At 32.9% G+C, this 16108-nt stretch overlaps 1 long non-coding RNA gene and 1 pseudogene across 1 annotated transcript; one reads left to right on the top strand and one right to left on the bottom strand.

The window, feature by feature from the left end:
* The first annotated feature begins 6119 nt into the window (after positions 1–6119).
* On the top strand, positions 6120–6509 carry LOC131607028 (uncharacterized). Its single transcript, XR_009285169.1, has 3 exons — positions 6120–6177; positions 6271–6366; positions 6452–6509. It is a non-coding gene; the product is annotated as an uncharacterized LOC131607028 (long non-coding RNA).
* Positions 6510–8855: 2346 nt separating this feature from the next.
* On the bottom strand, positions 8856–12162 carry LOC131605154 (uncharacterized; annotated as a pseudogene).
* Between the last annotated feature and the right edge of the window lie 3946 nt (positions 12163–16108).

Raw genomic sequence — 16108 nt, 5'->3', positions numbered from 1 at the left:
GTTGTATGATGGTTGTTCAAAATTCACAAGATTGTCTGCGGTGTTAAAGTTGTACAACTTAAAGGCGGACAATGGATGGTCGAATAAAAGTTTCACAGAGTTATTAGCCCTTATGAAAGATATGCTACCAGAGGATAATGTTCTTCCCAATCGAACGTATGAAGCCAAAAAGATGTTGTCCTCTATTGGCATGAGCTATGATAAGATACATGCATGTCCAAACGATTGCGTTTTGTTTCGAAACGAGTATGCAGCGTTGAATGAGTGTCCTAAATGTGGTGCCCCTCGATATAAGAAAAAGTTGTCTCCTGCTAAAGTCTTATGGTATTTTCCTATAATTCCGAGATTTAGACGCATGTATCGTAGTGAGACCGATTCAAGACACTTGACTTGGCATGCAGATGAAAGAATTATTGATGGAAAGTTGCGACATCCGGCAGACTCACCACAATGGATGAAAGTTGATACTGATTATCCTGAATTTGGAAAAGAAGCAAGAAACCTTCGGTTGTCATTGTCTACTGATGGAATGAACCCGCATGGTATTCAAAGTATCTCGCATAGCACATGGCCTGTGATTCTTATGATCTATAACCTACCTTCGTGGCTATGTATGAAGCGTAAGTACATGATGTTATCAATGCTAATTTCTGGGCCTAAACAACCAGGGAATGACATAGACGTATACTTGGCACCGTTAATCGAAGATTTAAAGTTTTTGTGGGACAACGGTGTGGAGGTTTACGATGGGTATAGGAAGGAAAGTTTCAACTTGAGGGCGATGTTGTTTGGAACAATTAATGATTTTCCAGCATACGGAAATCTATCCGGGTACAGCAATAAAGGTCAAAAGGCGTGTCCCGTTTGTGAAGATGAAACCGATACGACACGATTGGATCTTTGTCAGAAGAATGTCTTTCTCGGTCATCGTAGATTCTTAAATTCTAATCATCACTACCGTGGGTGGAGAAAAGCATTCAATGGAAAGGCCGAACATGGTACAGCCCCGCCTTTTTTGTCAGGTGATCAAATTTTTGAAAAGGTGAAAGATGTGAGCACTCAGTTTGGCAAGCCTTTTGCACATTCACTTGTCAAGGGTGGGTGGAAGAAGAAGTCCATTTTTTTTGAACTTCCATATTGGAAGTCGTTGTACGTAAGACATTTCCTGGATGTTACGCATATTGAAAAAAATGTATTTGACAGCGTTATAGGTACGTTACTCAATATACCAGGAAAGTCTAAGGATGGCGTTAACATAAGGAATGACATGGTAAACATGGGGATGAGAACTGAATTGAGACCCGTGACGAAAGGAAGACGAACATATCTGCCACCTGCTGTTTACACTCTATCTAGAAAGGAGAAGAAAACATTGTGTAAGTTCCTCATTGAAGTTAAAGTTCCAGAAGGCTACTCTTCAGATATTAGAAGACTTGTGTCCATGAAAGACCTCAAGTTAAAGAGTTTGAAGACGCATGATTGTCATGTTATAATGGAACATTTTTTACCAATAGGTATACGTTCTATTCTGCCAGAAAAAGTAAGAAGCGCAATAACTAAGCTGTGTTTCTTCTTCAGGTCAATTTGCAGTAAGGTGGTCGATCCCGCGATCTTACCAACATTGCAAAAAGAGATAGTTGTTACTTTATGTGATCTTGAAATGTATTTTCCTCCCTCGTTTTTTGACATAATGGTTCATCTAGTCGTTCATCTTGTGAAAGAGACACAATTGTGCGGACCAGCTTATATGAGATGGATGTACCCTGCTGAACGTTATATGAAAATATTAAAAGGGTACGTGAAAAACAGAAGTCGACCGGAGGGTTGTATTGCCGAACGATACGTTGTTGAAGAAGCTGTTGAGTTTTGTACTGAATATCTGTCAAATGTTCAATCAATTGGACTCCCCAAATCTCATATTGTCGAAAAAAAAGAAGGAAAAAGGCTAATTGGAAATAAAGTTGTGACAGTATCAATGGTCGAACGGGATCAAGCGCACTTGTATGTTCTGCACAATGAGATTGAGGTTGAGCCGTATGTTGAAATGCACAAGGTTGTTCTCCGAGATTTAAATCCAAATAGAAATGAGAACTGGATAGTACGAGAGCACAATCGAAGTTTCATACCGTGGTTTAGGGATCATATTTATTCAAAGTATCGTTCAGATCCTGCTTCAGTAACAGAAAGGTTGAGATGTTTAGCCTATGGTCCAACTGTAATTGTGCTTTCTTATAGCGCATACGCTATTAATGGATACACATTTTATACCAAAGAACAGGATGATAAAAGTACTATGCAAAATAGTGGTGTTACCTTGGTAGCTGAAGCAATGCACATATCAAGTGCGAATGACTTAAATCCGAAATTTGCAAATTTGTCATATTTTGGGGTTATCGAGCGCATTTTGGTGTTTGATTACGCGAAGTTTCAGATTCCTGTATTTGGTTGCAAGTGGGTTGAAAATAATAGTGGCATACGAATGGATAAGTCAGGATTTTTGCAAGTGGATCTCAATAGGGTAGGGTACAAAGATGAGCCTTTCATTTTAGCCTCTCAAGCTAAACAAGTGTTCTATGTCAATGATCCGACAAGTACGAAATGGTCTATAGTGCTTTTATCTAACAAAATAGTAGATGAAAACATTGAAGATCAAGGTGATATTGGTGTTGGCATTGAATCTTGTACAAGAAACGATCAAAATGAGAATGAATCTTGTACTAGAAATGATCATAATGAGGGTATTTGGATCAATCCAACCGTCCGCGTTGTTAAGAGACGCGTAGAACACAATCCTACCAAGAAAAGAAAGAGACGTTAGTGATAAAGGTAATAGTATACATATTCCGACTAATTTGTTTTATTCAATTTGTACCGATTGTTTTAATCAATAGTATAGTACTTATTCAATTTTGGTGCATATTCTCGTTTTGTACATAACTTTTGAACCATGTATCCGTTTGTCGACTTCTTTACATGTAACTATACTATTTTGACGATTCCGGAGCTGCTCATGCACTTATATGTTCATTTCGGGACTGTTTTTTTTTGTCGGTTTTGCTTCTGCCCGTAATCAAAAGTCGGGCTTAGGGTCTGAATTTCGGAAAACCGACTTTATTTTTGAGTCCGTGGGGACGTTTTACCATATCCATGTAAATTTCGTTCAATTCCGACAACTTTATTTTTTGACGCTTATTTTGATTTGTACCGATTTCGTTTCCGATTTACTTGTACATGCATGGTTTGACTTCCATTTTACTTGTATAGATTGTTAGCTTATTAATAGTGTACTAATGTGCTTTAGTTTGTTTGATACAGGTTAAATGGCTCCGGATAGAGATGCTCCACCTGAAAACTCACAAGAAAGAGATGCTCAAGAAAGAGATGCCACGGATACAAATGCTCCACCTGATACTGAAGCAAAAGAAGTTGCACGAGGCATCACTATCATGAAGGGAATCGTTCGACATAGAGACCAAGGATTAGTATACCGATTGGAATGGAATTCTGATAAACAAGCAATTGGTCCTAATTCTGCAAAGTTGACAAGTTATATTGGTACACTTGTTCGTATGCATATTCCGGTCTCCGTAGCTAAATAGAATCTGAAAAGCGAAGACTTGGATGCGAAAAAAAAGCGATTTGGGACGAGCTTCAGGTATATATCATATATGGTTAATTGTTGTTATTATCTTGACGATAAATTGTTTAAATTACTTATACTAACACACTATGAGTATGTTTTTTTGCAGAGGACTTTTGAGATACCAGATGATCGTAGACGCTACATACTTGGTTTGGCCGGCAAAAGATATAGAGGGTGGAAAGCTTTTTTGACAAACACTTATCTTAAGGATAAAGATGGAAACTTTCTTGAAGAGGCACCGGGACGGCCAAAAAAGTATGAGATCTTCATTGGTGAAGAAGATTGGGCTAAGTTTGTAGAGCAAAGAGATGAAGATTTTCGGAAAAGGAGTGCCAAGAATAGTGCGAGAGCATCCAAACCCGCATATCCATACAAAAAAGGGCGTTTGGGATATGCACGCTTGGAGGATAAAATTGTAAGTAAATAGAAATGCGTTTTAATTAATTGTCTAAATGTGTTTTATTTGACGATTTTATCATTTGTGTCAATGCATAGTTAGAGGAGACTAAAAGTGAGGAAACCTCACTTCCTGAACATGTGTTGTGGAGGGAAGCTCGTGTGGGCAAGGATCATGCTGTCGATCCCGAAGTTCAGAGAGTTTTTACTGAATGTGTAAGTATAATACTGTGTCTTTAATTAAATCAAATGTTTTTTAATATATAAATGATTTTTTAATGTAAATGAATTACAGGAGACCTTGTCGCAATCGGCATCCACCGGTGAGGGGAGCGTACTTAGTAGAGCACTAGATGCTCCTGAGTATCCCGGTCGGGTGAGGGGTAAGGGTCATGGTGTGACTCCAACCTCTTTTTACAAGAGTCCTAGGAGAAGAAATCCTTCAAATGAAGAAGTGTTGCAAAAGTTGGCGGAATTGCAAGCACAAGTCTTTGAATTGCAAAGAGATAAAGAGGCGTATATGAGAGAAAAGTGCAACACTTCATCGGTGAAAGAAACTAGTGATAAGGCTAGTATCAACTATCAAAGGAAATTTCCCGAGGTAATTATAATTTTTTTTCCTTTTAAATTGTTCTATTTTATTAATGATAATGACTTTATATTTACTATTGGTTTAGGGCATTTCATCTTGCCAACTATACTTATCGGAACCGAGTTATCGACTAGTTGGCAAGGGAAAAGTGCACAACACTTTGGGAGATTTACTTCACCATAGACCGCTCCCGGATGGACACCTGAAAGTATCGGTGGATGTTGTAGTAGATCATGATGCGATGCTACCGGTACCTGACATGGTCTCAGAGACGACATTGCTGCGAGATGCAATAGGATCATTTGTTGCATGGCCCTCGGAGCTCATTACCATTAGTGATGAGGTATATTGAAAACGATTATGAATCATTTAGTTTTCGAATGTCAATTCTAAACCGTTTATTAATTATTTTTTACATTTTAATTTTAGACTGCTCCTATAAAACCCACAGTTAAGGGTAAAGGGATTTTACAGGAGGAGGAGTCCGTTGCATCACTAAAAGAGGTACATTTAAAGTGTTAATAATTAATCTGAATCTAAATCTGCATGATTTTATATTTTACCTAACTTATATGATTTTTAGGCATCCGCTCGAGAGTCACAACAAGTGACGCAGCAAGTTCGTACCGTACCACCCACTGGTCCTCCGAAGCCAGCAGGAAAAAAAGGCGGTGCTTTTGTGCCTCGGTACCGGTCGACGCTCGCAACAATGGTTGATATGTCCGATTTGAAGGATGGTGCTTTACGTGAAATCGTTATGGATGAGAGTGTCTTCGGTATTGAATTCAAGTCACTTATTACACTTGATGACTTGGAGGAGATTTTTAAGCATGATCAACTAGGCGTCAATAACATGCACTCATACATCCGGTAATATTCCCTCATCCGATATATTATTTAATTAGTCCCACAATATAATTTATTTACACATTTCAATGAAAATAATCTAATGTTTATTATGTTTTTATTTAAGGTTGTTGTATGACAGATGTTGCGCGGGACTCCGTTGTCTAACAGATTCCGTTTCGTGTCTTCCGCCCACTGCAGCGGAATGGCAATTGCTTCGGAACGGGAATCAGTTAGACAGCGATTAGTCGATAGATTCATGTCCATCGGCAATACAGAATGTCTGCATCTTTGGGCGTATAATACCCGACCAGTAGGGTTAGTTTCTCATTCTTTGTTCATCTAATCTCTGTTTCTTTTGTGTATAGCAAAATTTTCATATAACCTATTGTTTTTATTTATAGAGCACACTGGTTGCTGCTTGCTATCAACCCTATAAGGGAAGTCGTGTATTATCTGAATTCGGTAAATGGTGAATGGACCAACTATCCGGCCATGAAGGACATCGTTGATTTGTAAGTGGGATCGTTCTAAATATATATTCGTGTATATTTATATATATATTTACTTATTTGTGGGATTGATCTAAACATATGCTTTTATATATTTGTTAATTAGATCAATACAAGTGTTCCGAAGTCAACGGGACGCACAGGTATCCCGAACTAAATCTAGCAACATTACTTGGATCCAAGTGCAGGTACATTATTTTTCACAATGTTGCTTATAATATATTTATGCTACTTGATAAAACAATGCACAACTATAGAATCTTATTTGTTTTTCTATGTAGTGTCCGCAACAGCGAAACAGTTACGATTGCGGATACTTTGTATTGAGGTTTATGAAAGAAATCCTTCAGGCAAATCAATTAGAGATTCCGCTCACGGTATGAATTTATAACTTAAGATAATTTCATATAATTTATTACATTTAACTAAATGTATCATTCATATTTTGTTTTTGTTTTGTAGTACCTTGACGAATTCCGTACCGCTGGATACCCAAAACTTAAGTTGGAAGAAATAAAAGAGGATTTGTGTCATTTTTATATTAAGCGCTTTTTCATGTAGGATTTGTGTCGAATTGAAGTACTATAATATTATTGATGTTGTAATGATGTATATATATAATTTTGGATATTATAATGGTATTATATTAGTATATATATATATTGTCTTACTGATGGCTGAAATAATATCGTCGAAAATAAATTACAGGTCGAAAATATTACAGGCTAAAAACATATTACAGGTCGAAAATATTACAGGTCGACTGGGAGGATTAAATTACAGGCTGCACATTAAAATACCTCATTTAGCTACTAAAGCGCTTTTTAAAAAGCGCTCTTAAAGGCCCACATACTAAAGCGCTTCTTCTTAAAAGCGCTGCCAAAGATTAATAAAAAAGCAAAAAAAAATAAAAAAAAAGCAACATACTAAAGCGCTTTTGTAAAAGCGCTCTTATAGGGGGGGCTATCAGAGCGCTTTTTCTGGAAAAAGCGCTCTTAAAGCCCACCCTATAAGAGCGCTTTTACAAAAGCGCTTTAGTATGTTGCGTTTTTTTTTAATTTTTTATTCTCACAGGGGGGCCTATCACAGCGCTTTTCTGGAAAAAGCGCACTTAAAGGGGGGCCTACCAGAGCGCTTTTTTCTGAAAAGCGCTCTTAAAGGGGGGCCTACAAGAGCGCTTTTTCCAGAAAAGCGCTCTTATAGGGGGGGCCTACCAGAGCGCTTTTAAAAGCGCTTTCGTAGCCTATGCCAGCGCTGGCTTTGGCAGCGCTTTAAAGCGCTGTTAAAGGCCAAAAAAAGCGCTTTTAAAAGCCTTGCGCGTTGTAGTGCTTGCACTGTATTTTAACTTCAATGACTTGTGAAGGTTGAAAGATTTTACAAAGGAGACAAGAGATATTTAAGATCACATATTGCTTTTTTTTCTTGACTTCTAACATCGTTTCTTTCGCTATTGCATTATCGTAATTTTAAGTGGATTTATATGTTAGCCATTATTATCTTGGGGTGTCGGGGTATGTGCATATTCTTCCATTTTCGCCAAATACTCAATGAATTAAAAACCCTTCCCGGCATTGTTATCCTTGTGCAGATTGTGAGTGGAATGCTCAGGCAGGTAATACATGCATTGCTACTTTAAATTGGAAATGCAGCGGGATTTGTTGGTCTATTACGAGGATGAAGTATGTTCTCCAAATTGCAAAGATGATGAAACTGCATTATGGAGCATGTGAACGTTGCATCAGGAACGAGCCCAACCATCCCTTGTGTAATACCACATTTATCGTTAGAGATTTAAAATCCATTCATGAGCTAAATCTAATGCTATAGCATAAGCTTGATCCTAGTAATCTTGATATATTTTTTTATAAGAAACCACAAGCTTTATTGTATTCTAAAAGCTCCAATACTTGCCACAAAAATGGTAACATACAATTAATTCTGCCTATCATTTCATTCTCTCAGGCCTTTGAACAAACAGCTTTTGAGTATTTTCATGGTTTCCCGTTTCAACACATCATTTGCACAAATGCAACTTTTTGATAACAACTTATCATCAGTCAACTCGTTAACAAACATGTAATTGACAATTGTTTGAGAAAGAAAGAATGTGAGGAATATGCAAATAAGAGAATTAAATGTTTGAGAGAAAGAAGTGAGGAAGAAGGATAAGAACATGCAAAAATAAACTCAATTTAGGTAGAAAAGTCAAAAGATATCAGTATGTGTCCACAACTTATCATCTCGTAGGTATGCTTTCGGAAGAGTTGATGAGGCTACACATTCAGATTCTGTTAGAGCTAGCATGACTGAACTTGCTTCCACTTTCAAAATTAGGGAGGTTCCGAAATAGACGGCAAGGACTAAAAATGTGGACGGAAAATTTTATAAGGACCATTCTTTAAAGAAAATTTTTAGAGGGACTAAAACCGTATTTTGGGTTATTTATAGGGACGAAAAATATATTTAACCCTTTATATATTTAGGTTAGCTTGCTCCGTAAGTCAACAGCCCAAAACTATAAAAGTTCAAAATACCTATTTTGAAACTAAATCAAATCAAATCAAATCTATTTTAAACTCTTGGGTATGTATCAAAGTAAAATATTATAAAATAAAAAGATACTTCTTATAATAAGTTTTTTTTTTTAACATCTTCTAACAAGGTTATTACAAATTATATATACTAGATCTTCCACCTCTGCGATGCACTGGTCTTATAAGCTACTATGTCAAAGATTAATTGAGATCATAAAAAAAATTTAATAAAAAATTCTAATAAAAGGAATATGACATAAAGTATAAAAATATTAAATATTATTATATAATATTAAACGATCAATAAACACACATAAAACTTTCATTACAAATTATATGTCACTAAAAACTTCTCCATAAATCACATCTGAAGTGATTAATGTCCTTAAACCTTTTCTTGATGTAACTATATTGAACGTATAACTGTGCAAAAATTCAGGCATCGAAAGATATATTCCAACATGTTTAAGCGGCTGTCCGTGACTTTTACTAATTGTCATTGTAAATGAAATCATTAACGAAAATTGTCAACGCCAAAACTTGAATGAAATTCTCACATTAGATGGCGTAAGAGACAATTTTGAGATAAACACTTTGTCACTGATATTACTTCCTGTAATAACTTTTCCTTCAAGCACGTATTTTCCCATCCTTGTTATAATCAACCTAGTTCCATTACATAATCTCAGTTTCTGATCTATATTTCTTAATAACATAATTGGAACTCCCACTTTCACTTTCAACTTGTGATTTGGAAATCCTGATGCATTAATTGTGTTTAAAATTTTTGGAATGTGTACATCATCTACTAAATCGTTGTTGATGTTGCGTGAATAAGGAGTATTATAACTCAAATATGTTTTCTCTTTGAGTGGTATTAAATCCAAATCATTAATGGGGTCTACAATTGAATTTTTAGGAGCTAATATTGCTCTATTTTTGAAATTCGATATGTCATTCATGTTTTCTAAAAATTAGAATAATTTTACATTAAAAATCAATTGATTAGTAAATGGATTTAACAAAGAAATTCTATACTCCAGAAAGTAATGCGGAGAATTGGAACGGCTTGTGGTCTATTCTTGTTCCCCCCGAGTGAAACATCTTCTTTGGCGGGTTTGCATAGGATGTTTGCCATCCCGAGTTTGGCTTAAACAACACCATGTCTCGTGTCCTACTACCTGTCAGTTTTGTGAAGTTTTAGAGGAGGATGATTGACACATTTTTTTCGGATGTCCGGAAACTAATTCATGTTGGAGGGCAGCAGGTTTACACGACACCGTCGCACATTATATTACTCATTTTAATGATATTAAATCTCTTATCTTGAAAGTGTGTAGTAAGGAGAATAGGAAGGTGGCTGGGCGCTTTGCGATCATGCTCGAAATGTTATGGTAGAATAGAAATAATTTTATTTGGAATAATGAGAAAGAGGAAGCATCAAGATTTGGTTGGTTAGCTTCTCATAAGTGGTAGGAATGGTTGTTGGCACAACATACTCAGGATAGAGAGGTTACTCCCCCAAACAATCAACAGTGGTTTCTCCCCTGTGGGATGGTTCAAGTGTAATGTTGACGCGGGTTTTAATCGCCACCAAAGAACTACTAATAGAGGTTGGTGTATCCGGGATAATATGGGTCACTTTGTTAAAGTGGGTGTTGCTTGGGATGTTGGTATTTTATCCGTTCTAGAAGCAGAGGCGTTGGCTTTGAAAGAAGCTATCCAAGGTACTTTAGATCTTCATCTTGATCATGCTGTGTTTGTGAGTGATTCACAAAAGGTGGTGCAAGCCATCCAATCCAATGTTACCGGAAGTTCCGAATTTAATTTTATTATTCAATCTATTAAGCTGTTGTTACTTGATTTTCCAAACTTTGAGGTAGGGTTTGTCAAGCGTCAAGCGAATATGGTTGCTCATTGTTTAACAAAGGCGGTCAATTCTTGGTCTCGACGTAGCTATGTTAATGTTATACCTCCTTGTATTGAGACTATTTTATTGAATGAAAGAAGTTACTTTTGCTTTGATAAAAAAAAAGGACGGAAATTAGATACTATTTTAAATATTTAAAATTTGATTTTCAGAATAATTTAGTTAAAAGATATATTTTGAAAGATTTATTTTGATATTAAAAGATAAACCATAATACTATAAAATTAAGAATAAAACATGTGCATATTTTATTGTAAGAAATAAATAAGTTTATTGCATATATAAATACTAATTAATAATTATTAATATATCTTAATTTTTAATATATAGCCTAAGATTGTATAACTAATTTTACAATATTGCTTCGAACAAAAAATTATGTAATGTATTGTATATGATGAAAGAATTTGACAGGACAATATATAACTAAGAAATATATAATTGCAATTCAAATTTCCGAAACAGTATGGAAAATAAAAATCAACTTAACAGGTGGAAAATTGTAACTTTAATTTGGAGGCGCATGTAAATCAAAATTAGAAGTCACGCAAAGCAGCTTAACCACGTGTAAAATAGACATTATCCTTAACCCGTTCAATTAAAGTAGCATGTCGATAAACTTATTCTTTTACCTATTAACTAGTAACATTACAAATATACTAAACACTCGTTTGTAAATATTCACATTCACATAATTATAAAATATAGGCTAATAACAACTTTTGATAAAGCATTTATTAGTACTTATAATAAATCGTACAATCGATTCTTTAACTTCAATTATATAAAATAGTAGCAAAAGAAAAATTTAAAAGATAAACATTAAAATAAATCTACAGTATGTCTGTAAGGACCTTAATTAAAATGAATAGTATACAATTCGTATGTAGATCTATCAGTGAATCTATTTATATTTCATGTATTTAGTTGCTTAACATTCATATAGTAACAATATATAATCATTTATCAAATTTTAATTTTTCGTTTATAAAAATAATGGTAACTTATACCCGTTTATAAAAATAATTGTTTCAATAGGTAGGCTTAATTTTTCCGTTTATAAGCGTCTTGAATCCGTGTGTCTAGTTATAAAAAATATTTTAAACTTATTCTAGTTTACAAAAATTATTGTATCAATAGTTAAATTTTCCGTTTATAAAAATATTTGTAATTTATTCCAGTTAAAAAAATTATTGTAAATTATTTTTATTTGTAAAAGTAATTATATCAATATATAGGCTTTTTCCCGTTTATAAGTATTTTGAACTCGTGTGACAATCAATTTATAAAAATATTTTAACTTATTCATGTTAAAAAAAATGGTATTAATATTTAAACTTATAAAATAATTTGTAATATATTTCTGTTTATAAAAATGATTGTATAAAGTTTTACCATTTATCATTATTATACACCAAAAGCCTACAACCGGGTATAAACATATCACATTAAGTTAAGTTAAAAAGATAACTTTAAAATTATTTTTATAGGGAAATTATCTTAAATTGAAAAACAAAATTATTCCTATGTTTTTAAAATGAAAAACTATATGCCAACACCCCATCTGACATTCATCCACTCTTTCAATACCAAATTTTAGTAATTAATAATGAAATAACAAATGATAATAATAATTAAATAAAATTAAACAAATATAAAATAAGACCCAAATATGAAGGTATTGTGTTTTCAACCGTGTGGCCATCATATCATTTTTATTTTACCAATTCAACATTCAATTCAACTTTTAATTGATACCTTAATATAATAATAACAATTAAAAATAAAATAAGATTAAAAAAATGGGAACAAAGGACTTTTTGTTTGAGTAAAAAAGGAGAGTTGGTTTTGCAAATTTTCAAATTCACTCCTCTACTTACATACGATATGCTTTAATTAAAAAAATATGATTAACAAATAAAATAAATCAAGTATTAAATTTTATATAGGAAAGGGAAAAACAAAAATCTTATTTTCAGAATATCAAATAATTATAAGTAGGTAAATAAAAAAATTATTATTTAACATTTATTAATATATATATATATATATATATATATATATATATATATATATATATATATATATATATATATATATATATATATATATATATATATATATATATATATATATATATATATATATATATATATATATATATATATATATATATATATATAAGATAAATATAAAATCAGATACGAAAATATCAAAATATCAATTACAATAATAAATAATAATTTGACATTTATTTTTTATATACAACTTAATACATAGTTTTTAACTTCTTATAAAAATTCATAAAATTAGGTATAAATTTAATAATAATATCCGACTTTTAATTGTATTATAAATACATTTAAAAATTAAATATTCATTTTTTACTTATAATTTAACAAATAATTACAAATGAAAATGTAACATCCCTATTTGCCAATTATCACTAATCATACTAATGTTGGTGTTTAGACATGATTATGTGATTTGTGAATAAAGGATGAGAATTTTTGATATAGAATTGATTAATAAGAGATATCAACCATTAGTAATTTAATCAAGTAATTCAAGTGGAAAACTAGAAAGGAAGTGGCATGGTTGCAATTTTGGGCATTAGTAGTAAGGGCAATATAGACCTTTCCATGGAATCATATTTAAGTCTAACCAAGACCAAACCTCACCATAATTTCATTCTCTACTCATAAATTCAGAATTGGAAAGATGGGCAAGAGAAGAGAAGAGAGGGTGAGCAAGAAGGAGAAGAAGGGAGGAAGTACAAGTTCTTGCATGCAATAGCTTCTTGTATCATCATCATCATCATCCTTGTTTCATCACCATCATCAAAATCAAAGCTAAACAACATCATCAACATGCATGGGTGAGGAACTTGATGATCATGGAGGAAGAACTATGATCAAGCATGATAATCATCATCTCCTTTTGATTCAGCATCATCATGAACAAGGTGAGTTCCATAGTTAGAACTTGGGTAGGAATTGGGATTTTGTGATCAATTGCATGTTTGGGAACAAGGATTAGAATGAGCAATTATTGTTGCAGGCTTGATTAATGATGGAGTATGTGTTCTTGAAGTGATGATACATGTATTGAATTGTTATTAAATGTTCGGGTTCTGATTGGGATGGATTAGAATGTGTTAGAACTGATCTTATGTAGGAAAATGATATTTTTAGCTCTGGTTCAGTGAGCAATCGATTGTACTGCTCAGAATATGTGATTTTTGCTTCTGGTTCAGTGAGCAATCGATTGCATGAGTCAAGAAATCTATTGCACTGTGAAAAATTGACATTCTACGCTTTTGGTTCAGTGAGTAATCGATTGCACACCAGTGCAAATCGATTGCACTTGATAGAAAATTATCTCTTTACTGTTTCGACCATAACTGGAGTTCCGTAATTCGGAATAAGGCGTCGTCGGAGGCATTGGAAAGCTAAAGGAAAGGGCTGCGAGATGCTTGAGCTTCCACAACTTTAGAATACTCTTAGGTACTAATCAAATCCATGTGAAAATCCTTTTACATTGATTATTAAAAGATAAATCTCAGATAATTGATTCGTTAACCGTTCTCAAGGCCTTGGTGCCCAAGTGTTCCTTTAATTGGGTTTTAGGTCTTGTTTCTGAGAGCAGATAGGCAGGTAACCCCGGAAGACCAGACCTTGAGGGTAGCTCCCGAGAGAAGGCTGACAGGTAAATCCAGAAGACCTATTTTGAAGGAAACATGTACCTAATATCTGAACATGTAATATATTCTCAGAGTATCTAATCGGGTGGTCAGTGGACACTCAATTATGGTACTATGAGTTGACAGACTTTCCTGTACTAGATAGTGAGGAAACCTTAAGATCTGAGATAGATCTGTAGATGATGCATGTACCCTGTAGAGCCGAGAGGACCCATAAGACAGGGGAACTCACTAAGATTTAGTAATCTCACCCCATTCATCTTATTAATTTTCAGGTACCGCGCACGATCGAGTTTTGCTAGATGCTTGGATCAAGAGCTTTTGATCGAATGCCGTGAAGACCGTAATAAGATGGAGTTAATCAATTATAATTATATCGAAAAACCAATTACAATATTAAATAATAATTTGACATTTATTTTTTATATACAACTTAATACATATTTATTAATGTCTTATAAAAATTCATAAATTTAGGTATAAATTTACTAATAGTACCCGACTTTTAATTATATTATAAATACATTTTAAAATTAAATATTATTTTTTTACTTATAATTTAACATGTTAAATTACAAATAAAAATTTAATATATAGTATTACATATAATTTAACAAATAATTATTTATAACAATTTAATATATATCTACATTAATTGTATGATGAATAAAAGAGATAACTTAAAAATATTTATTTCACCGATCTATATTAACTTGTAAAATAAAACTAAACTCAACTTTGATATTGAAATAAAATTAAGAAATAAATAATAATAATTATGAGAAATTATTTAGTTTTCAATTCAATAATAATGATTTCATTCAATAATGAAATTTCATAAAGTCTATGTTAAATGATAATTATTGTTATAATTATCATTTAATTGCCTTTAAGATTTAAGAAAATCAAAAATTTGAATTGAAAGCTAAAAAATTGGGTTCCTGCTGTATTAAAAAACTTTTCATCTTACCGTGTGACCTTTCAGATTAATTGCATTATCGAATAATTATAAGTAGGTAAATTAAAAAATTGTAATTTACTATTTATTAGTGTAGATATCAGGTAAATCAAAAATCAGATATGAGAATATCGAAAAATCAATTACAATATTAAATAATAATTTGACATTTATTTTTTATATACAACTTAATACATATTTATTAATTTCTTATAATAATACACAACCTTCCTCTTCAAATGTCCTTGAACTTTGGAGTTTTGGTATAGAGAATCTGCACATTGAGATACGATAGAACCGAGTAGCTTAGTTTCAGCAACAATATCACTTATTATGAATATGCCGATCAAACCTTTCTCTTCTCGCTGCCAAAGTTCTTTTTTCACCAATTTGCAATGCATTCATACAAGAAAAAAGTAGTAGAAAACTTATAAGAGATCCACATGAATAACATTTACATAATTGTTAGCATATTGCAGTTTGAAAGAGTTTGAAGAAATTTTTTGCATACCAAGTAGATAGTTTGCACAAGCAATTAACCCTCATTTTCTTAGTGAAGCCCAGCCCTTTGTTGTACCGTGAATCTCCATGCAGACTCACAAACTCTGAACAATCAGATGAAACCTTTACAACACAAACATAAAACCTTGATTATGTTCAGGTATTATAGATATTATAATGCCACTGAGTTTCAGTTTCATGGAGATCAATCAGATGAAGCATATTTTTTTTGTATCAAGCACTTTCTCCGATTCATGCAAAGAGGTAAACAAAATTCAGTAATATTCTAAAACCAATTGAAACGAAATTTTCGGTCAAAGAAATATAAGAAAAAGCTTTTCAAAATTGTATCCCATATAACCTTCGAAAAACCATAAACAGATATTAGTAATTGAAACCCGTTTTCATCTGTAAGAAACTATGAACATCTATAACCATGAAGCCCATAGATTCGACCTGCATCAAAACCCATAAAGCCCGTCATCTAAAAATA

Source organism: Vicia villosa, linkage group LG5, assembly GCF_029867415.1.
Source record: "Vicia villosa cultivar HV-30 ecotype Madison, WI linkage group LG5, Vvil1.0, whole genome shotgun sequence".
NCBI lineage: Eukaryota > Viridiplantae > Streptophyta > Magnoliopsida > Fabales > Fabaceae > Vicia > Vicia villosa.
The sequence above is the reverse complement of the archived record's forward strand: the minus strand, read 5'-3'. Positions and strand labels throughout refer to the sequence as shown.